Source organism: Lactuca sativa, chromosome 6, assembly GCF_002870075.4.
Source record: "Lactuca sativa cultivar Salinas chromosome 6, Lsat_Salinas_v11, whole genome shotgun sequence".
In the NCBI taxonomy this organism is placed as follows: domain Eukaryota; kingdom Viridiplantae; phylum Streptophyta; class Magnoliopsida; order Asterales; family Asteraceae; genus Lactuca; species Lactuca sativa.
This window is the reverse complement of record NC_056628.2, coordinates 124,930,017-124,956,056: the sequence shown is the minus strand read 5'-3', so window position 1 is coordinate 124,956,056 and position 26,040 is coordinate 124,930,017.

The following is a 26,040-nucleotide window of genomic DNA, read 5'->3' as shown; positions in this document are numbered from 1 at the left end:
GACAACTCCTGCATCTCGGGAGGAGCCAACCGATACGGTGCTTTGGCTATCGGAGCCGCACCGGGAACGAGGTCAATCCTGAACTCCACCTGTCGCTCCGGAGGTATCCCAGGTAGTTCCTCCGGAAAAACATCAGCAAAATCTCGAACCACCGGAACCTCGCTCACGGTCGCCTTACCCGCCTCCCGGGTGTCCATCACGTACGCGACATAACCCGCGCATCCCTGTTGAAGGTAGCGCCTAGCCCTCGCTGCTGAACATACAGTGGGTCCACACTGCGGCCGCTCTCCATGAATCACCAACTCTCCCCCACTTGGGGTCTTGACTCGCACTAGCTGCTGCGCGCAATCTATCACTGCCCCATTAGGGCTCAACCAATCCATACCAATAATCACCTTGTTCCCACGCAATGGAATGGGAACCAAGTCTACCAGGTAACACTCCTCAAACAGTCGCAGGACACAATCTCGAAACACCCTCGATGCTCGCACCGATCGATCATCGGCAATCTCTACCTCTAACGGGCAATCTAACTCGCCTGAAGTCTCATGAAATCTCTTGCTAAGAGCAAGAGAAACGAACGATCGGGATGCACCCGAGTCGAACAATACCTGAACCGGGATGCCGTTCACATGGAACGATCCTAATACACATGCATACACACAGAGCACATATCAATATCATAACAACGAAAAAATAAAAGATAGAGGGAAGGAATCATACCCGTCACCACATCGGGCGCGGCGCGTGCCTCCTCGGCAGTCAACTGAAATGCCCAACTCCTCACCACTGGAGCCTCTGCCTTGCCCTGACGGCCATCCGTGATCCGCAGGGTCGCTGGAGCTGGCGCCTTCACTGGCGCTGAAGCTGTCAACATGGGGCAATTGGCCTTCTTGTGGCCCCTCTGGTTGCAGTGGAAACACAGCAACTCCGATGTCTGAATAACGGTCGCAGGAGCAGTGCAATCCCTGCTGATATGCCCAAACTTGCCGCACTTGTAGCAGCCTGACGATCCCATCCTGCACGCCCCCTCGTGCGGCCTGCCGCACCTCCTGCAGCGGCTCGGTCCCGACTGGCCTTTCGGCCTCCCATCTGATCCCTTGGGCATCTTCCCCGAAGCCCCTGATGCCTGACCATCCTCAAGTTTCCGTTTCCGGATGTGCTCCAAATCTATCTCTCTCTCCCTAGCCCTGGCAATCATGGAGTCCAGGGTGGGGCAAGCCGAAAAGCTAACATGCTCCCGAATGTCAGCTCGTAGCATGTCGTGGTAACGAGTCCTCCTCATATCCTCGTCACCTGCATACTGGGGCACCAATAAAGCCCTCTCCCGAAACTTGGCGGTGATCTCCGCCACGGTCTCTGTCGTCTGCCTCATGTCTAAGAACTCCCTGGCCAGCTGCTGAAGCTCGACCGCTGGCGCAAACTCTGCCCTGAACCTAGTCACGAAGTCCGACCAGGTCATTGCCTCGACAGCCGAGGCTCCCATCGAGTCACCCACTGACTCCCACCAATCTCGGGCCCGGTCCCGTAAACACCCTGCTGCGTACCTCACCTTCGACCCCTCGGGGCAGAAGCTGATCAACTGGGCGGACTCAATATCCGCAATCCACCGCCTGGCGAAAATGGGGTCCTTCACCCCATGGAAATCCGGCGCACCACTGCTCCTGAAGTCCTTGAAGGACAGTGTGCGAGATCCTGACTGGCTAGAGGCCAAGTCGCTCCTGAATGCCCGTAGGCGATCCTCCATCATCTCCACGGTCCCTTCCTTGATCGACCCAAAGATGATGGGGGTCGACTCAAGGATGCCCCTAGTGATCTCCGACGTGATGAACTCACGTAGCCTCTCCTCAATCGGCTCGGTGCCAGATCCCGAACCTGACCCCTCTCCTGACCCGCCATCTGTCGGTCTCGATCGAAGTACCACCATTCTGCAAAACATCAATGATAATCATTAGTGGTACTGCTACTTTCTGAGGGATCTCAACTACTTACAGGTTCCTTGGTCTCGTCTTGGCCTTCCTCGGCTCGGGTACGGATCCTCTGCTTTCAGTAGTACGGGCCCATACTACCTTCCACATCTATCCGTACCTTCTCCGAGGAATTCCTCGACTCCACCAACTCCCCTCTACTACTGCTACTCTCCGATATTCTCACCCTAGGCTTGCCCTAGGGAGAACTCAAGTTCAACACAACTGGTCCTCAGCTGCTGTAGGTCTCCTCATAATGCCAGTTAGCCACCACCTAAACACCATCACATGTAATGAGGATTAGATAATCCTTCAAGTAAAAGATCCGTCCCTACAACGGTTGGACTCAAACAAGAGCTGCGCAATAGGGCCAGTTCCAACACTTTGGGATTATTCAACCCTGATTACATGTGGTGTGACGTGTTCACCTAGTGGCTCACTCCCATTACTCAGAATCCCACCAAGCACGAAGCAAGCAGCATTCGGATAAGGAAAAACAGACTCAAGCCAAAACTGTTCTCAGAACAAGAAACGACACTTAACATAGGATGCTAAGCTCATACTATCAGGCATAACCTAAACAGGCTACCCTACCGCTGTCTACTCAATTCTAGCATGCAATATTCAATAAGCGGGAACAATTAAACAGGCACATAAGGCATCACTCCTAGATCCTTAGCCTATTCTATCATGCAATATTCATAAAGCTGATAAACATAACATAAACTTGTATGGGTACTATGGGGAATGCTTACTTGAGCTCGGCCGGTCGCGCACGTCACACACTTTACTCTTTCTCGTGACTCTTTTCCGGGTTTTAAAGAATAATTTCTTTTGGAAAAATCTTTCAGTCCCTCGGTTTGAGTCCAAACACTCCCGAAGGCGTGTCCGAATCCCTCAAACCTGGGCTCTGATACCAACTTGTAACGACCCAATTTTTACGTCCGAAAATTTCATTTTTAAAATATTACTTTAGAAAACATTAATAAATAAAAACATTGTCTAAATAAAAAGAAACATTGTTTGTTCACACCATAACACATTGCAACCGCGTTCTAAAAAGCCACACCATACATCCCATCAAAATATCAGAGTACAGTCCCAGTAAATCTCATAAATGCGGAAACCGAAGAGTGTGTGTATGACGTGCCGCTACCGCGCCGGCTCCTTCCCCTTCGATGCAGAGGTACCTGAAAACAAAACTGTAAACGTAAGCACAAAGCTTAGTGAGTTCCCCCAACGTACCGCATACCATACTAACACATAACATATATACTGCCAGGCTATTCTGGGGTGCCTGACTACCCGGTACGGCCATTCTGGGGTGCCGACCTACCCGTGTCAAGCCATTCTGGGGTGCTGACCTACCCATACGGCCATTCTGGGGTGCCGTCTTACCCGTGTCAAGCCATTCTGGGGTGCTGACTACCCATCGGTCCTGACAACCGATCCTCGGGGACTATTTCACCCCTACTACTATGATCACATATATCATAACAAGCCAGCATGCAAACATATCATCACATACTGTCAGACGTATCTGGGGTGTCTGACTACCCTTCGGTCCTAACGACCGAACTTTACTACTATCACAGACAACATATCATGCTAGCATATAACATATCAGGTAATAGCAAACTTAGACGATATCACGAAGACAATCATCTACCATACATCTCCTACTGGTGGGTCGGCATTGTGGCCTTAGACCCACCGCTACTGGAAGGTAACTCACCTCGAAGTAGCTGCTGAACTGATCGGAAACTGACTGCCTACTGCTGCCGCTGCTGCTCCGGAAATCCTCCGGCTGTAATTTCCACGACATACTCAATCAAACACTGCTAACTGTCCTTTAGGTAAAATGACCATTTTACCCATGACCATGCCCTAAGTCAAAGTCAGAGTCAACTTTCAGTTGACCCGACTCGTCGAGTTGGCTTTCCAACTCGCCGAGTCCCTATCCAAACGACTGCCCTGAATCCCGATCCTACCCGTCGAGTTAGGCGACGACTCGACGGGTTCACCTTCTTAACCATATTCAAGTCCTTCATCCTACTCGCCGAGTCGTATGAACAACTCGTCGAGTTCGTCTTCATCCGATGAACACTTTATGCTAAGACTCGCCGAGTTGTATGAACAACTCGTCGAGTCTGTTCTTGAGCTATGAAGATTGCCTTGGACTCGCCGAGTCAGGGCATTGACTCGCCGAGTCCTAACATGGGTGAGTTCAGCTCCCAACTCACCGAGTCACCCCCTGTGACTCAAGGCTCAACTCGACACATGAAGAAGGGACCAATTCTGTGACTCGCGACCAGACTCGCCGAGTCACCTATGCGACTCGCCGAGTCGTCGCCATGCACTCCTTAAATATACCGATTTGCTCGGTTCCAGACCATGTCATTCATAGATCTGGGCTTCTAGGACACGAATCACACGTAAAGTTTCCAACTTTACGTGTGGATATCCACCAATAAGGATTATAAGGCTCAAAATGTCCCAAAATGGTAGATCTAGGGCTAACAAGCCTTATGGGACCAAAAAGCTAACAGATCTGAGCTCCTGGAGCTCAATCTTACATAGATCCAAAGGCCAAACGCCTTATTACAACATATAATGAACATGCAACTTGGGAAATTGACCAAGAAGGACCCAAATGAAGTTTTAAGCATAGAATCAAGGGGAAAACGGGTTATACCTCAAAGGAAATGTTGAAATGACACAAGGATGGCTGATCTCCTTCTCCTCTTCTTGATCTACTCCTCTTACACTTCAAAACCTTCAAGAATACACCAAGAACACATCAAACTCTCAAGAAAACAAGGGGAAAACGATGTAGGGGGAGTTCTGGGGTGAATGGGGACGAGTTGGGGCGGAATGAGGGTTTAAATAGGGTGCAAACCCTTGAAACTTAGGGTTTCATCCCGCAGCGGTGACTCGCCGAGTCCAGGATATGGACTCGTCGAGTCGCCTACTTAAAACGCCTCCTGAGTCCCGTCCCTACTCGGCGAGTCGGACCCTATGACTCACCGAGTCTAAGGCTAAATTAGGGCAATGCTCAATAAAATTCACATACCGGAAACCAGGTGCTACAGATTCATTGTTTATCATAGTTCGATGGAGCGTGTGTGGTTTACCGGCACATCGAATAGGTGATCGTTACAATGAAGACACCATGTGAATTTGCATGGTAATTCACACCCACTTTGTGATCCTCGGTATCCTAGTCACAAACGAGAGGGGCATATCGAGATTTAAACATGCCATTGAAACGTTTCAATGAATCTCATCCAAACCTAGGAATTCTCAATACATTTAGAACTTAAATTTATGTTTTCGTGATGGAGAATTAGTGAATCGTCATTCACTTACCTTCAAATTCTTTGCATGTTAGATTACGGTATCCTTTTTCTAATATGTAAATATTGTTGTTGGATCCTAGCCCTAATTTTTCTTATTGGGTGATAATTAGGGATTCAAATTTTAATCTATCTTTGTCCTTTCTATTTGTAGATGTCGAACGCGAACAACGTTGTTGCTATTTCATTCACATTGATGAGCCTATGTCAAAAGGTGACTTTCGATGGGACGAACTTTAGCGAATGGATAAGATACATTCGCGTACTTGCTCGCTACGAGGATAAGGAGTATGTCCTCGATGAGAAGCTCGAGAAGATCAACCCAGAAATCGCTACTCCGGCTGAAATGGCTGCTTTAGAAACTCACGAGCGTGATGCAACGAAGGTACATTGCATTATGATAGCCACCATGAATGTCGAATTCCAAAAGTCCTATGAGGACATGTATCCGTACAAAATGCACCAAGACTTGTTGGAGAGATACCACCAAAACGCGAGGCAAGAGCATTATGAGATTTTCACTAACATGATTTCCGCCAAAATGGGTCATGGAGAATCTCTTACTGTGCACCTGCAAAAGATGCAAAGGTATGTCGATCGTCTTCGCAAGTTGAATGTTGACTTTGGGGAAGACTTGGCGTTCGACATGGTGCTTCACTCTTTGCCTCCATGTTACAATCAATTTAGCATGACCTACCACATGAACAAGGAAGAGGTCACCCTAAGCAAGCTCCAAGGTCTCCTTAGGGTTGCTGAAAGCAACCTCAAGGACAAGTCTGTTGCACCCACTCCCAATGCACCCACTGCTCCTGTTTTGGCCATTAGGAAAGGAAGAGGTAAGAAGAGGAAGGCTCCGTCTAAGAGCCACTACAAGGGAAAGTCCCGAGATGGTTCCTCTTCTAGTGGAACCAAATTTGATCCTGCTAGGCTTAAACCTAACCCTAAGGAGGAAGAGTGCCATCATTGCCATAAAATTGGGCATTGGAAGAGAAGCTGCCCAGACTACCTGCAAGCCATAAGGGAAGGAAAGATCAAGCCATCTTTCGCAGGTATATACACGATTAAATCTAACGATACATCTCATGCTATTTCTTGGGTCCTTGATACCGGTTGTGGTTACCACATTTGTTCTGAATTGCAGGGACTAAGAAGAAATAGGGATGTGGAGCATGGAAGAATAAATCTAATCATGGGGAACAGAAGATCGTCGCTTGTGACCAAGATTGGAGTGTATTCTTTAGTTCTTAGGAATGGTTTATGTTTAGATTTGAACAATTTTTGCTATTCGCCAGAAATGGAAAGAAACATCATTTCATTTCATGGTTTGTTTAGACAAGGCTTTAGATTTTCTTTTAATAATGAGAATGGTTCTATTCTTGCTTATCTAAATGGTGTCTTATATTTTGAAGCAATACCGTGTAATGGAATTTATGAAACTGTTATGATTGTAGATAACTTAGGAAATGATGTTTTATGCATGGATTCTTCCAATGGTATGGATAGAGCATCCTTGTGGCATTGTCATCTTGGACATATCAACAAGAAGCGCATAGCACAAATCCAAAAGGACGGAGTGTTGGAGTCATTTGACCTTAGGGAAGATGACACATGCGAGTCTTGTTTTCTTGGAAAGATGACTAAGTCACCCTTCTCTAGTACATGTGAAAGGGGTGAGGGTCTATTGGACCTAATACATACTGATGTATGTGGACCGTTTAGGTCAACCACGAAGGATGGGAACCGCTTCTATTTGACTTTTACCGATGACTATAGTAGATATGGGTATATCTACTTAATCAAGAAAAAGTCAGAAACGTTTGAAAAGTTCAAAGAGTTCAAGAATGAAGTGGAGAATCAACTGGGCAGGAAAATCAAGATGCTAAGATCCGATCGAGGAGGAGAGTACCTGAGTCTTGAATTCCACGACTATCTCAAGGAGTGTGGAATAGTTTCACAATTGACGCCACCTAGGACACCGCAGTTGAATGGTGTGGAAGAAAGGCGTAATCGAACCTTGTTGGACATGGTTCGCTCTATGATGAGTCGTGCTTCACTACCTATCTTATTTTGGGGGTATGCCTTAGAGACTGTCGCCCATATCCTTAACCGAGTCCCTAATAAGAAGGTTGCCAAAACACCTCACAAGATGTGGACAGGGAAAGCTCCCTCGTTGACACATATCAAGGTTTGGGGTTGCGAGGCTTTCGTAAGATAAGATACTCACGACAAGATCGAACCTCTTATTGAGCGATGCATTTTCATCGGCTACCCGCAGAAATCCTTTGGATATCTCTTCTATAGACCGAAGGACAATGTCGTCTTCGTTGCGAGGAGAGGAGTTTTCCGAGAGCAAGAACTCATAAGCCAAGGAGACAGTGGGAGGGAAATTGAGCTTCAAGAGATTCAAGAGTCGATAGATGAAGGAACCACTACCACTGGCACTCAACCCGAGGAGGAAACTCCAGTTGAACCGATTGACGAGTCATTACCTCTTAGACGTTCCGAAAGAGTTAGAGTTCAACCCCAGTTTTATGGTTTTTATATTACTACCGAAGAGGACACATATATTAGTGATGGTACACTAATAAACCTTGATGAACCTAACAGCTATAAGGAAGCCATGGCAGGCCCGGAGTCTGCGAAATGGAAAGAGGCAATGGACAGCGAGATCCAGTGCATGTATGACAACCAAGTTTGGAATTTGGTTGATAATGTGCCCGGACGTAAGACCATTGGGTGCAAATGGATCTTCAAGAAGAAGACCGGCGTGGATGGAAATGTACACACATATAAAGCACGATTGGTTGCGTAGGGCTTTAATCAAACTCCCAGGGTTGACTATGATGAGACCTTCTCACCAGTTGCGAAGATTACGTCTATTAGAGTGATGCTATCTATTGCCGCATTTCATGATTATGAGATTTGGCAAATGGATGTCAAAACCGCTTTCCTTAATGGGTAGCTGTCTGAGGATGTTTACATGGCTCAGCCAGAGGGTTTTGTCGATCTGAAGCACCCAAATAGAGTGTGTAAGCTTGAGAAGTCAATTTATGGACTTAAGCAAGCGTCTCGCAACTGGAATCTTTTCTTCGATGAGACAGTCAAAGAGTTTTGATTTGTACGAAGCGAAGATGAATCATGTGTATATGTCAAAGCCAGTGGGAGTATAGTAAGCTTCCTCGTTCTGTATGTCGATGACATACTACTCATAGGAAACGACGTCCCGACTCTACAGGAGGTTAAGTCCTGGCTCGAGAAGTGCTTCGCTATGAAGGACCTCGGAGAGGCTTCCTATATTTTTGGAATAAGGATAGTGAGAGAATGAAGTAAGAAACTAATAGGACTTAGTCAAAACACTTACTTAGATAAAGTACTAAAACGTTTTAGTATGGAAAACTCGAAGAAGGGAGAATTACCGATACAAAGTAATGCCAAGTTGAGTAAGACTCAAAGGCCGAGTACCAAAGCTGAGATAGCATAAATGAGCCGAGTACCATACGCTTCCGCAGTTGGCTCAATCATGTATGCTATGACTTGTACTCGCCCTGATGTAGCCTTTGCTTTGAGCATGGTTAGTAGATATCAAGGGATCCCTGACAGAGCCCATTGGATTGCGGTCAAGAATATCCTTAAGTACCTTCGGAGGAAGAAGGAATGGTTTTTAGTCCTCGGAGGGAGTGATGACTTGAATGTGCGAGGGTATAGTGACGCCAGTTTTCAGTCCGACAGGCACAACTACCATTCGCAGTCGAGCTGGGTCTTTACCCTAAGTGGAGGAGCAGTGACTTGGAAAAGTTCCAAGCAGGAAACCGTAGCTGATTCAACGTGCGAATCAGAGTACATTGCAGCGAGCGAAGCGTCGAAGGAGGCAATATGGTTGAAGAACTTCATCGGTGATCCTGGAGTTGTACCTGCCATAAAGGAGCCTATGGAAATTTTCTGTGACAATGAAGGAGCGGTTGGCTTAACCAAGGAACCGAGGGATCATGGTAGATCTCGACATATCGACAGAAAATATCACTTAATTAGACATCGAGTAGAAGAAGGACAACTCGTGGTTAAGAGGATATCATCAGAAGATAACCCAGCAGATCCGCTTACGAAGGGACTGAGCGGGGTTAAGCACTTGCAGCATGCTAGGAGTATTGGGCTGAAGGATGATATTAGTATAGATTAGATAGTACTGGAAACGTGTAATAGATAAATTGAATTAACATTTGATGATTAAATAAAAGAGTATTATTTATGAGTAATGTTACTGTCTTATGTTAATTATTTAACTATTGTTTCACTTTGCATGTTTTGACTTCCTGAATAATTGAGTTTAATAAGAATAATCGAATTATTTAAATTGTCCACAATCGTTCATATGTTGGAAGTAGGTGTGAATGAAGATTGTCATAAATTGGTGTGTAGATTGTCTAAATGGTATTAGACATAGCAAAAGTTTGCTGCAACGTTCATGAGTGCTTATGAACTAGTTTTGAGCATTGGAACAAACTCGCGCTTGCTGGAATCACCTTATGGAATGTTATAAAAAGGGTGATCGCAAGACGATAATATCATATGGTCTTAAAACCAAGATATATGGTTTGCTATTTGTTAATTGGTTGTACATTGATAATGCGAAACCGCATCAGTAACTTGATGTTATAAAACGCATTGTTGTGTATAGTTGATTAATGAATAAGTAAATGCATATATGTCGAAGTTTATCTGTTACTTTTATCCTAAGAGGGTAAAAGCGATATCTCGGCCGCTCGATGATTTGATTTGACTTATGTGTCAGGCCCGGTCAGAACTGAATTAATGTGTTCGATTAAGTTCTATGTCAAATAAATCGGAGATCGAGAAACCAAATGCTAGACAAATTGTTCCAAAAAATTGTCAGCATGATATCTAAAAAGAGGACTATACAATCCCTTATCTAAAGGACAAGATTGATAAGATCAAAGTTTGACAGCGTCTTTGAGAGCTACGATTGCTAATCGGATTATACTTGTATATATAGTTACTAGACTTATCCAAGTGGGAGACTGTTGGAATAGTGTCTAAGGTTGCAACTATATTAGGCATGTATTTGACCCGGTTGTGCATGGTCCTTTTGGGTTGCCTTCACCATAGCAACTTGACAGGATGATTTATAATGAGAGAAGAAATATTATTAATATGTTATGAGAATAATATAAGGAATAATAATATTATTATTTGATTAATATAAGTCATAAATTAATTAGGAATTAATTTGGTGACTTAAAGAGATTAATTGAATAAAGGGGCATAAACTGTCAATTGTATGATAGTTGTACTTTGGGCTATAATCCCTTATGGATAAAGGGTGGCCGGTTTTAAGGACTTTGGATAGGCCTTAAAATCATCCAAGGCTTATCATGGAAGCAATTAGGATTGCTTAGGTCCTAAGTTATCCAATTAGGGTTTAAGGGTGAAACCCTAGGAGCCTTACAAGTATAAAAGGACCCCAAGGGTTAAGGAAATCGGCACTTGTGCTTTAAAAAGAAACCCTGGCCAATTTCTCTTCCCTCTCCTCTCTCTCTCAAATCATCCTCTTGCTAGTTGGTGTTTGTAAGCCATTAGAGGAGTGACAATTGTGACTCTAAAGCTCCAAAAACAAGAAGATCAAGCAAGTGATTCAAGGTATACTTCTAATTCTGATTTCATAATGTTATTATAATCTATTAGCCATTAGATGTCTTGGATTTAATGCATGTTTAATTAGAGAAACCTAGATCCAAGCATTAGGGTTTGCATGTGCACATAGGAATGTTCATATGGCCAAAACCCATCATTAACAAGTTCACCAGTCAGTTTAGCTAGGGCTTCGTCCTAGCCAGCTACCTTGTAGGATCCCATATTGGCCACGTCCTCTACAAGTTCACCAGTCAGTTTGAGCATGCTACTGAGTTGGCAAAGGTGATAGTTGAAGTAGTGGTAGAAGAGACCTCTTGGAGACTCGAGTGCTCAAGCTTGAAAAACCTATCGGCTACAAATAAAGTGAGGAAGTTTGCGACCTAGTATTTAGTATTTTCAGCAGTAGGATCAATCTCTTCAAATTAGAACCTTACATCACAATAAACAAAATAAGAAAGTAAATCCTAGGATCCTTGCAACTAAAGAGTAAATATTACCCTTTTATACCTAGGTCTTTGGCAGGAGATCCCCACCGGGAATAGTGTCGCGCCTCACAAAAAAGTATTTATCTTTCCAAGCTCCGTCATTATGTTTTGATTTCAGAATGAGTGAAGATTTGTTAGGTTTGAGCTTTAGCAAGAAATGGGAATTTCTGAAGGTAGAGAGAACATAAATGTGTGCTAGTTTAGTAACGCCTATGCGTAGATCATTGGATTGGTTCAACTGATTGATCTGAAATAGGATCCCCCATATGACAGGCATGATGTGGATATACGAAATGTTTGTGATTTCAAAAAAACTCATAAATGATTCCAGGAAAAGAGTAATCAAAGGACCTAAAGATCGTATCTATAATAAAAGCCTCATTTGATTTGAGGAACCTAATATCATCAGTATCGAACGAACAAGTCTCTCTATAAGTAAGGAGATTTTGATCGATAAAGTCATTTTCAGGAGGGGAAATGATGATGGATCTAGTACGAATCATCTTTTTACCCATGATCGAGATAGGAGAAGAACAAAAAAGAAAAAGGAGTAAAAAGTTACCTTCGGAGTTAGATGGAGACGATCAATGGGAAGCTAGAGAAAGTTAAAACTTTATTTATGTTTATAGAGAGAGAGAGAGAGAGGGATGATTTGACCATGTCATCATGAGTATTGAACAAATGAAATCTATCCATTATGGTTTGAAATTTAAAACTTTATTTCTGTTTACATAAAATTATACCTTTATTTAAAATTAACCTAAAAATTTTGTAGGTATAATTTGGGGGGAAATTGTTAGGGCCAATATCCTTAACCCTTTTCAGGATCCTAGATCTTCAAAAGCTTTCAGGATCCTGGACATATCTCAGGATCCTGGCCATTTTTATATTTATTTCCTAACATTTCTAACAGATATATTTCTAGTCTTTTTCTTATATGTGAAAAATTAGTCAACATAAGACCCATTCTCAACGAAGAATCACATTAATTAGGATATCGACCCGAGAATACCAAGTCAAACCAATGTTTTTGTTTTTATTCCATAGGATCTCGGGAATATTAGACTTAGTGTTACTTATACTAGATTATAAATACACATCTACTTAGCACACTTCACACCTAGACATAATGCAATACTGGTACTCATATCTTCATCATTCCATCTTTAACTCATCTTTAAATTAATATAATTTAACAAGGCATGTGATCATTATCACCACCACAGTTTTCGTGTCGGAGATCCTAGTTAGGTTCAAGGGCTTTCCTTGTAAACCACCCGTGCAATCTTATTCTAATTTCGACAAACGGTTTACTAACAAATAGCATTACCTCTCATTCAATTTGGTTAATATCCACTTAGTCAATTTTGGATCAAAATAATAACATTTACATACAGATAACTTGAAGTTACTATCAGTGATCATAGATTTTACCTGTTGGATTATGCTTCGCCCAAGTGGATTGTTGGATGCCATGTAGAAGTAATGTGGTTTATCATCTTCATCATCATCTTCCGAACTGGCCACTAGACACAGGTTCCTACCCAAATTTATTTCATCCTCATCACCTGATGACCAATACCCGTCAACATTTCGTGAAGTTGTGCTCATAAAAGCCTTTTTGCTCTCTGGTAGCTCTTGAGCACATCGAGCATAATAAGCATTCTCTATCACCTTTGGTTTAAGATGTTCATCATCCAAGCAGTCCTTTGCATAGTGGTTGGAAAGACCCCATTTGTGACATAAAATCTTTAGTTTAGTTAATTTTGGAACTTCTTGAGGTTCCTACGTGCGATTCGGAATGTCAGATCGATAAGCATGTGGGTTTTTAGTTGATTTAGGATAAGGTTGAGGATTATTTTGTTGAGGAGTTGGATAGGGTTTGTGATGTGGTTGGGCGAACTGTTGCTGGAAACAAAGTTCGGAATCAGTGGCTTCTAGATCAAAGTTATATTCATAAGGAAGGTTTGGAACAGGTTGAGTAGGTTAAACAAGTGGAATCGAGGGTGTAGCTCCAAAAGGATCCAAAACAATTGGGTTTGGAAGAAGTGGGTTGATAGAACTGACTAGTGCGAGAGGACCTCAAGATATTTCTCTTAATGTTTGAGAAACATTGCATTCGTGACGTTGATGTTCAACCAACAACTGATAGAGCTTTAGCGTCTTTAGAGATCCATTACTCTGAAGACACGATTTGATGTTTCCCCATCCTTTGCCTAAACTATTAATGAACTTCAGTTTGTACTCGAGCAGAGTGAAAATAGTACCATGAGCAGTCATGTTGTTCACAACGATTCTCTATCGATTTGATGCAGATGCGATCGATTTACCACGAGTAGTAGCAAAAGTGTCGAATTCATTCACCATAGATGTCAATCTCTTGTCCTTCATATTCTATTGAAGTGTGTCCCATATCTCTTTAGTAGAATTCCACAACTTAATGTGCTCAAAAAGAGATGGTGGAACACCAAACACAATTTCAGAGAAAGCGATCTAATCTACTTTGATCTTGTGGATGTCATTCATAGTGAGAGTTGTCTGTTGTACTTCTTCTTGACCCATGATAATGGAGACATCATTTCTATCAACTTGTTTAAAGGAACATGAGGACCTTCTTTAACTGACCTCCATATCTCTTCACTGTTTTCTTTTCAAAAAAAATCTCTCCATTCTAACTTGCCAATGATCATACTCTTCAACAACTAGTAGTGGGGCATGCAACGAGCAACCCATGCAATTTTTGATTTGCATTGAATACATACGTTGAGATGGATTAAAAGCAACCACGTATATAAAGATATTAGAGTTGAAGTGGTATATAGAAAAACTGTTATAATGAACATAGAAATGATTAAGATACCAAGGTAATCTTAAATCAATTATTGATGGGTTTTGAGCATTCTAACACTTCCTAAGTGTACATGCAACCCTAATAACCTTGGATCTATGTTTGTCTAATTATCATACAAAGTTGGATTTCCAAGGTTATATTCCTATCTAGCATACATGGGGAATAACTTTAACTAGAATGAAAGATAAAATAACTTACCTTGTTGTTGCTTGTGTTCCTTGAAACCTTGTGAGCCTAGCACCCCAAGTGTGATGCCTCAAATGCTTCACACAACACCAAATGCTCTTGGAAATACTTATGAGAGAACACACACTTCTTGAAATCGGCCAAGCCCTCTTGTTTTCTTAGTCTAGCCGATTTTGGTGGAGAATATGATTCTTATATAGTGTTGACACATCTAGGGTTACACCATGTAAACCCTAATGTGTCATGACTCTTCATTTCCATGATCCATAGGTTTGTAACTCCCATGGAGCATCCATGGAGCATCTTATGGGTAGAACCCAACTTGATAATCCATGGAGCCTCTTAGCCCACTATACAAGATATGGATGATTTACATAATCAACCCATATATTTAATTAGTTCTCTTTTGACCACTTAATTAATTCTAAATTAATTATTGGTCAAACTAATCAAATATTATTATTAATATATTAGAACTTATAATATATTAATAATCTCCAAATGTTATTTCTCTCATTTAGTCTAACCAATTGCATGGTGCTATGCAACCCAAATGGACCATGCCGGGTCGGGTCGAGTACATACTAGAAATAGTTATGGACTTAGACACCTTATCCAACAGTCTCCCACTTGGATAAGTCTAATAACTATTACTGCAAGTATGACTTCAGGAACCGATCGGCAATCGTAGCTCTTTTCAAGGTTTCTCGGAGCTGAGAAGATGATGGTACGCCATTTAAGATAAGTGATCATATAATCCTCTGTTCTAGATATCAGCCAGACAAATACATGGAACATAGTCTTGCTTATTGTCCAGCATTTGTTTCCCAATTTCCGATTTGTTTCACATAGAACTTAATTGAACACATCAACTTATTTCTGACCGGGCCCGGTACGTGGGTCAAAACGAAATCATCGAGGGGCCCAGATATCAGCTTCTAATCCAAGAAGGAACAGATAAACTTCGACTCATATGTTTGTTCTACCACTCATTGAATTACACAGAAGAGCACGATTTATAACATCGAGTTACCAATGCGTTTTTTCGTACAATCAATGCATAACCAACTTGTAAGTAACAAATCATATCTCTAGGTTTGAAGACTTATACGATATTACCGTCTCACGATCACTCGAGATAGAATTCCATGAAGTGATTCTAGTGAGCGTGGGTTGTGTCCAATGCTCAGAACTTATGAGCACTCATGATTGTTGTAGCCTTGTCCAAGACCTCTACAACCAAACATGACAGTCTTGATTCATACCTACTTCCGACATATGACTGACTGTGGAGGTTTGAATAATATGTTATACCAAACAAAAATTATTCTGGAAGTCAAAACATGCAAAAGAAATATAGTAAACGATCGACAAGAGATAGCAACACCTTACTCATAAATAAAACAATTTTTATTCATCATCAAATGTCAATTACACTTTACAATTTTCGAGGTTATCTAACTACTAAATCTAATATCATCCTTCAGCCCTATGCTCCGAGCATGCTGAAGATGCTTAACCCGAGTCAGTCCCTTTGTGAGGGGATCTGCCGGATTCTCATCTAATGACACCCTCTTTGCCACGAGGAGTCCTTCTTCGATTCGATGTCTGATGAAATAGTATTTTCTGTCGATGTGTCTGGATCTCCCGTGATCCCTTGGTTCCTTGGCTAAGGCAACAACACTTTCACTATCACAGAAAATTTCCATTGGCTCTTTAATAGCTGGTACAACTCCAAGGTCTCCAATGAAGTTTTTCAGCCACATCGCCTCCTTTGCTGCCTCGCTAGCTGCAATATACTCTGATTCACAAGTAGAATCTGCCATTGTCTCTTGCTTGGAACTCTTCCAAGAAATTGCTCCTCCGTTTAGGGTAAAGACCCAGCCCGACTGAGAGCGGAAATTATCCCTATCAGTCTGGAAGCTAGCATCACTATACCCTACTACTCTCAAGTCATCACTCCCACCGAGGGTAAGGACCCAGTCCTTAGTCCTCCGTAGGTACTTGAGGATATTCTTTACCGCAGTCCAGTGTGCCTTGCCAGGGTTCGCCTGATACCTGCTAACCATACTCAGGGCAAAGGCTACATTGGGTTGAGTACACGTCATAGCATACATGATCGATCCTACAGCCGAAGCATAAGGTGTTCGACTCATTTCTGCTATCTCACCCTCAGTGCTAGGGCTTTGTGTCTTACTCAATCTGGTGTTACTCTGGATGGGTAACTCTCCTTTCTTGGAATCCTGCATGCGGAATCTCTTCAGCACCTTATCCAAGTAGGTACTCAGACTAAGTCCAATTAGTCTTTTACTCCGATCTCTCAAGATCCTTATCCCTAAAATATAGGCAGCTTCACCAAGGTCCTTCATAGCGAAACACTTCCCAAGCCAAGACTTTACTTCCTGCAGGGTTGGAATGTCGTTTCCTATGAGTAGTATGTCATCCACATACAATACCAAAAAGCTAACTATACCCCCACTAGCCTTGACATACACACAAGATTCATCTTCACTCCTAGTAAAGCCAAATTCCTTGACCTTCTCACCAAAGCAAAGATTCCATCTGCGAGGTGCTTGCTTTAATCCATAGATGGATTTCTCAAGCTTACACACTCTATTAGGATACTTGCTGCTGACAAAACCTTCTGGCTGACTCATGTAAACATCTTCAGCCAATTTTCCATTAAGGAAAGCGGTTTTGACATCCATCTGCCATATCTCATAGTCATGAAATGCAGCTATGGCTAACAGAACCCGAATAGACTTAATCTTGGCTACCGGAGAAAAGGTCTCATCATAATCCACTCTAGGAATTTGAGAGAAGCCCTTTGCAACCAGTCTAGCCTTATAAGTGTGTACTTTACCATCCATGTCGGTCTTCTTCTTGAAGACCCATTTGCACCCTACTGTCTTACGACCTGGTACATTTTCAACCAAGTTCCAAACTTGATTGTCATACATGGATTGTATCTCGCTATCCATAGCCTCTTTCCATTTAGCAGACTCGGGGCCTGCCATGGCTTCCTCGTAGCTGTTAGGGTCATCTTGACTTACTAGTGTCCCATCACTAATAAGTGTCTCACCTTCTGCAGTAATATGGAATCCATAGTAATGCTCAGGTGCACTCCTAACTCTCGTGGAACGCCTCAGAGGTACAGGTTTGTCAATTGGCTCAACAGGAGTTTCCTCCTCAAGTTGAGGGCTAGAGTTTGAAGTTCCTTCACCGCTTGATTCTTTAATTTCTTCAAGATCAATTTGCCTCCCACTGTCTCCTTGGCTTATAAACTCTCTTTCTCAAAAGACTCCTCTTCTTGCTACAAAGACCACATTGTCACTGGGTCTGTAGAAGAGGTAACCAAAGGATTGCTGTGGATAACCGATGAAAATACACCTCTCGCTTTGAGGTTCGAGCTTATCATGAGTCTCGTGTCTCACGAAAGCCTTGCAACCCCAAATCTTGATGTGGTCTAGTTTAGGTACTTTACCAGTCCACATCTCGTGAGGAGTTTTGGCAACTTTCTTTGTAGGGACTAGATTAAGGATATGGGCGGCAGTCTCTAAGGCATACCCCCAGAATGAGATTGGTAGCGTAGCTCGACTCATCATGGAACGAACCATATCTAACAAGGTTCGATTACGCCTCTCAACCACACCATTTAACTGTGGTGTCCTGGGAGGTGTCAATTGTGAGACAATCCCACATTCCCTAAGATAGTCGAGGAACTCTGAACTAAGATACTCACCTCCTCGATCGGATCGAAGCATCTTAATGTTCCTGCCCAATTGATTCTCGACTTCCTGTTTAAATTCCTTAAACCTTTCGAAAGTCTCTGACTTATGCTTGATCAGGTAGACATATCCATATCTACTATAGTCATCAGTAAAAGTCAAATAATAACGATTAGCATCCCTTGTGGCATGTTTGAATGGTCCACACACATCCGTGTGTATAAGGTCCAACAAACCTTCACCCCTTTCACACGAGCCTGTGAAGGGTGACTTTGTCATTTTTCCAAGTAAGCATGATTCGCAACTATCACCTGACTTAAGGTCAAACGACTCCAAGACTCCATCCTTTTGGAGTTGGCCTATGCGTTTCTTGCTTATATGTCCAAGGCGACAATGCCATAATGACGCTTTATCCAAGTTAGTATTATTAGTAGAATCAATACACAAAACATTATTTCCTAAATTATCTACAACAGACACAGCTTCATACACACCATCACAAGGTAATGCTTTAAAATAAAGAACATTATTAAAGAAAGCATCAATAGAACCAACTTCATTATTAAACGAAAAGGTAAACCGTTGTTTGTACAAAGCATGAAAGGAAATAATATTTCTTGCCATTCCTGGCGAGTAACAAAATTTATTCAAATCTAAACTAAACCCACTACTTAGCGATAAAGTATAAACTCCAATCTTGGTGACAGGTAAAGCTTTCCTATTCCCCATGATCAAGTTTATTCTTCCTTGCTCCACATCCTCACTTCTTCTTAGTCCCTGCAAGTCACAACAAATATGAATACCACAACCGGTATCAAGGACCCAAGATTTAGAATGGGGTGAGTTATTAGAAATGATAGTGTAAATACCTGCATGGTTGGGTTTAACTTTCCCATCCTTCACATCCTGCTGGTACTTTGGGCAGTTCCGCTTCCAATGAGCCTTTTCATGGCAATACAAGCATTCAGCCTCTTGTGGGTCAGAAGAAGGAGTAATGAAACCTTTCTTGGTTCCACTTGAAGAAGAGCCATCAAGGGTCCGAGCCTTGGTACCCTTCGAAGATCTCTTTCTCTTCCTCCCTCGACTTTTCCCGATTGCCAAAACCGGAGTTGAGTTTGGAGTAGGAGTGATAGCAACCGACTTCCCCTTAAGACCTGTTTCTGCGGTCTTGAGAAGTCCCTGAAGTTTGCTGAGGGTGACTTCTTCCTTGTTCATGTGATATGTCATGCGGAATTGATCATAGCACGATGGTAAGGAGTGCAAAATGATATCTATTGCAAGATCCTCCGGGAAGTTCACATTATGCTTCAGCAAACGATCCACATACCTTTGCATTTTCTGCATGTGGCTCGTGACGGATTCCCCGTCCTTCATCATGGTTGTTATCATGGAGCAGATGATTTCATACCTCTCTTGTCTTGCACTTTGATGGTATCTTTCCATCAAATCTTGGTGCATTTCATAAGGGTAGAAATCCTCATAAGACTTTTGGAGTTCCGCTGTCATCGTGGCCATCATGATGCCTGCCACTTTCTTAGCATCCCTTTCATGTGCCCGAAAGTCAGCGATCTCCTGAGGAGTTGCAGTGGTCTCATCAATCTCCTTAAGCTCCTTGTCAAGGACATATTCTTTGTCCTCGTAGCGGGTAATCATTCTGATGTTTCTGATCCACTCATTGAAGTTGGATCCATCAAAGGTGACTTTCCCACACAAGTTCATAAGGGTAAAGGAGTCATTAGGATTAGAGCCAGAAGCATTGTTGAAAGACATCTGAAGAAAAAGAACAAGATTAGTTTAGATATAAGAGAGTCCTTAATAAAACACCCAAATGTAATATTAAGGCTAGGATCCAATCACAATATAATATAACTTAGAAGAGGTATGCCGTAATCTAAGCTATATCATATTTGAAAGGTAGGTGAATGACGATTCACCAATTTCCACCACAAAAACCGCAATATTTAAATATTAGGTTTTTGAATGGTTCTTAGAAATTCCTAGATTCTTTGAGATTCAATGAACTTTTCAAAGGCATGTTTCAATCTCGAGTGTGCCCTCCAAGTTTTGTGATTGGGATACCGAGGATCACAAAACGAGGTGTGAAGTAACCATGCAAATCACTTGGTACCCTTAAGGTTTATCAGTCAATCGATGTGCCGGTAAACCACACACGCTCCATCGATACTATAATAAACCCTAAGTCACTCTTTACCTACCTTGTTAAGTCCAAGTTAGTGTGCCGGTTAACCACACACGCTCCACCAACGACTTAATCAAAGTGTAAAGTGTAATTTCATGGAATAGCACCTTATTCACATTTTTCCTAAAGTAACTAAGATTGGGAATTTAATAAGACATTTAGTTACTTTATAATATTCATCATACTTTGAATGAGAATTTGTAAGTCCTTGTCTTACCCGTTCGGCTAACGACCCTCCACCGGTCAAGCAAGCGGTGGGTGAGAGTGGACACCCATGAAGTCACCAGTTTATAGGCAACAACCTTATACCCACCTTCTAGACCGGCTTCGTGAATGAGGCGTATAGCGGTAAGACGACTTTGTTCTTATACATATATATATATATATATATATATATATATATATATATATATAATTATTAAATCATAATAATATAAGTATAAGGGTTGAATTTTAACTTTTAAAATTCTAGGGGTTGGAACTAAAGTTTTAACTTAACTTTACTTGTTCCAAAACTTGAGGGCAAGTTTTGTAAACTTTCAAAACTTTTCATTTCTTGTAACTTATGAGTTTAATAGAGTAATAAAATAAGGACCTTTCATTTTTCTTAACTCTTGTGTTATTTTAATGGTTTTTAATCCAAGAGACTTTTGGTTTTCCATAAGTTGAGGACAAGTTATGGACTCCATTAAAACACATTATGATCAAGAATTAAACCACCACATAGGTTACAAATAATTCCTATGATCATCTAAACAACATAAGAACAAGAATATGAATATGAACATGAACACCTTCAAGAATCAAAATCACATTTAATCTTTGTAATTTTGATAACTAGTTGTTGTAAATGAGTTAGAAAAGTCATTACACCTTCTAAAACAAGTTTTCAAGTACCAAAACAATTTAGGGTAATGTTTCTAATCCATTTCCAGCAACTGAAGTCGAAATTCTGCACTCTGTCGAACCTACTCGCCGAGTTGCATGAACCTACTCGCCGAGTAGGTTGAGATACAAGTGAACTCGGCGAGTCCTCCCCATGGACTCGGCGAGTCCATCAGTCAGACAGCAAGATTTCGACTTTTTTTCAACGTTTAAGCAAAAATAACAAACAAACAAGCCTAGGCTCTGATACCACTGATGGGTTTTGAGCATTCTAACACTTCCTAAGTGTACATGCAACCCTAATAACCTTGGATCTATGTTGGTCTAATTATCATGCAAAGTTGGATTTCCAAGGTTATATTCCTATCTAGCATACATGGGGAACAACTTTAACTAGAATGAAAGATAGAATAACTTACCTTGTTGTTGCTTGTGTTCCTTGAAACCTTGTGAGCCTAGCACCCCAAGTGTGATGCCTCAAATGCTTCACACAACACCAAATGCTCTTGGAAATACTTATGAGAGAACACACACTTCTTGAAATCGGCCAAGCCCTCTTGTTTTCTTAGTCTAGCCGATTTTGGTGGAGAATATGATTCTTATATAGTGTTGACACATCTAGGGTTACACCATGTAAACCCTAATGTGTCATGACTCTTCATTTCCATGACCCATGGGTTTGTAACTCCCATGGAGCATCCATGGAGCATCCTATGGGTAGAACCCAACTTGATAATCCATGGAGCCTCTTAGCCCACTATACAAGATATGGATGATTTACATAATCAACCCATATATTTAATTAGTTCTCTTTTGACCAGTTAATTAATTCTAAATTAATTATTGATCAAACTAATCAAATATTATTATTAATATATTAGAACTTATAATATATTAATAATCTCCAAATGTTATTTCTCTCATTTAGTCTAACCAATTGCATGGTGCCATGCAACCCAAATGGACCATGCCGGGTCGGGTCGAGTACATACCAGAAATAGTTATGGACTTAGACACCTTATCCAACAATTATAATATGATCTTATGGATACAAAGGACAACCACTTAGGCTCTGATACCAATCTGATCTTATGGATTCAAAGACCAACAACTTAGGCTCTATTAAATGCACGGACAAGGTTTGCAAACACAAACCTTAAATTAACCTTTAATATCGATGGTTAATAGTACTTAAGATCCAGTTAAGTGTCAAAACAGTCAAGACTTGATGTAAATAATTGAACAAAGTTTTCAAGAAGATAAAGTAAAGCAAAATTTGAACAAATTAAAGTAATTAAGAACAAGAAGAACTAATAAGAGATGATTAACAGAAATATGAGAGTGAAGTGAAATTTTTTATTGGATGGACAAAAGAGGTGTAATTTGGTACAAGGTTCACACTCTTTTTATAGCCAAAGGAGGCACAACAAAACAAATACATAGAATAGAGAGTGCTTGCAATAGTAAAAAAAGCTTGATAAAGTGGATTTCCTCTGAATCGACGGTATACTAAAAAATGGAATACACCCAAAAAAACTTTCTACATGTCAGGGACTGCTGACTAAGTTTCAAATCCAAGGCATCTCGGAACTAGTCATCTCGAAGTCTTTATCCTGAATCTTCACTTCATCTTTGAAACAACTTTCCATCTCAAAATGAGGAATGATCTTGGAGTCTCTACTTCTCGGATAAGGAATTATCTCGGAACATCATCTTCATCTTAGAATCTTCACCCTTAAACACTTCATCTCAAAAAGAGAGACAATCTCAAAATTCCTATGTCATCTTGGAATCGTGACCATCTTGGAATGGTCACGATTGTCTAAGGGACACTTTCATGTACTAACAGTGTTTCTTATTCTTCAAATGGAGATATATGATGTCTTGTTTGACAATCTATTATGTCTTGATTTTCCCCAACTTTGTTAGTAACTGGCAGACATATAGGGTTTGACTAGATATTGCATGAGGAATAGAACTAGTCTATCTAGTCAAAGTTTATTTGATCCTTCTTCAAGAATTAGATAAGTTGATATCTCTAGGCCACATATTGCATTGGTTTTGACAACAAATGTTTGACCAAGCCGAGACTGAGTTGGTTTTTTTTTACAGTCAGTCTCAAAGTCATCAAAAGTCAGTATCTAGAAGCATAATCATGAACAATGAGATTGGCCCTAGATACACGTCTCTAGTTCATAATACGATATGATGATGATCAAATCAATTTGAAGTTATCAGTATTAGGTTGTTTATATCAAAGGTGTTAGAAGTATAGTATTTGCATTGGACTACCACTCATTTTTGTCTCTAGTAAGTAGTTGACCGGTCAATTGTTGATGCCTAAGTGCAAGTAGGAGCTGATGGAGATTAGTGCCCATAGTCATAAAAGGCCCGGTAATATTACTCAAAATAGCAGTGTCCTTTTGGGTTACATGCAAGAACAAAATAAAACAAATCTAAAAATATATTTATTTAAAGGACTTATTTTGTTAATTAATTAATAGTAAATAAATAAATATGCAATATTCTAATCATTTAAATTTCATAGATAATTATAATTAAGTTTGGTAATTATCTCTAGGTTTTTAAATCACCTCCTTATAAATAGAGAGCTCCATCTCTGATTTTGAAACATAAGAAAAATAACTCTTAGTCTCAAAAGTTCAGAATCCTCAAAAACCCCAAGAATTCCTGAAGTGCAATTTCCAAGTCGTGGTAGTTCATTTACCACATCATGGCGCGTCACAAATTCATGTTCTTCACTTTTGTTTTCTGTTCTGGTTCGAGGGTTGCTCAAGCTCTGCGATTGGTTCTCTAGTCCATTCAACTAGCTCGTCAAAAGAAGATACCTACAAAAATAAGAAAAAGTATGATTTATTTTATTGTGTTCTATAAGTTACATAGACTGGTTGAGTTAGATCTTGTTTTTTTTAGTCTTAGATCATAATTGTTTTTTTTTTCTGTTGCCCAGTTGTTGATCTTTGATAGGCTCAATACCCATCAATATTATAATATATGAATATTACATCATATATATTCTTTTTATATGGTATATTCATGTCTGAAGTTGTATTTACATGTGAATATTACATTGTACATTCAGTTTATTCAATTTATTCACATAAAAATCTTACATTATGTGTCTGGTTTATATGTTATATTCATGTACAGACGTATAGTCACATGTGAAATACTAAAAAGAAGTTATATTCATATATGAGTATACCACGTAATATTCACATTTGAAAAGACCATGTAATATTCACATGCAAATATACCTAGTAACATTCACATATGAATATACATGTAATATTTGCATGTGAATAAATCATTATTATTTTGAAATAACAACTATCTTTATTATAAATATTTATGTGTATTTACATGTTAATTAGGGGATGTTTATACTTCAACAAATGAATAACATTTCATTAGTGGTTGCTTCATGTCCCTAAGGGTTGACGGTTGGCAGACCCAAAAAAGAAAACACTATTGATTAGGAGAATATAGTTGTTATTTTCACATGTGAATGTTGTACAATTCAATATATTGATATTTTGTATCGTGTTATATTAACATGTGAATGTTTTCATGAACTAGTATGTGTAGTAAAATACTGAAATCAATATATTATGTCATTTTTTATCGCAATTATTTTCTTTATTTTATTCATATGTGACTAAAACTAACAAGTCATGATGATGGTTAGTCTATGATTTCAGCGGAATTTGAATGGTACATGGAAAATCATGCAATTTACAATACTTATAGATTTGCTATGATGTAAGGTGTTTTTCGACTATTCAGGACTATTTTAAAATGCAATTTTGTTTTTGAAAACTTTTTCTAATATATATTTTACATAATTGATTAAGAAATCTCAGTCTAATCAACTTTATGTGTTAGCTATATGATATTAACACACATGTAAGGTGTTTTTTAGTCGTTTAGGATTCTTTAGGGCCTTAAAACGAGGTTTTTTGTTTTTTCAATTTCCCAAAAAAAATTATTATTTATTCACATGTGATAAAATAGAAAAATCATATGTATTAAATTGTGAACAATTCTATATTAAATTATTAATATAACAATATAGTGTAACAAAAATAGTTTATTTATTTATTTTGTGGACGCAACAATTATATTCACATATTAGCATACTTTTTCTTGTTAAATTATTCACATGTAAATGAAACATTTATTAACATATGAATAAATAAAATAATACAATACATTAATTGCTTTGTTTATAAAGTTTTTTTCTACACATAACAATTATTTAAATTTAACATTGCACTAAGACAGACTACATAGATTACTTTTCCCCTTGTTTTGGAATCGAAGATTCTGAAATACCTTGGATTTTGTCTAGCATGGAGAAGATAGGTTGTAATTTACCAGGAAGATGTTGACGAACTGAGACGGTTAGAAGAGAATTGTGAGATTCAATTAGATTGTGCAACCAGCATTCGCATCACCAACACAACTGCGAATGACAACGTTCTCTGACTTCAAATCAACAATCTGCTTATTGGCAATAGTTAACTTCACTAAAAGAACCTTCACTCGCTCAATTTTGACATCAAGCTCATCCATGATCTTGTTGTCATGAGCTAAATCAACCTAAAGTTTGTTTATTTTGCAAGAGATGGTAGTCTGAAACTCTGCATTATCCGATTGAATTCCAGTACAAACCTTCTCAAGAGCATCCTTTTTAGTGTGAAGAGAAGTTC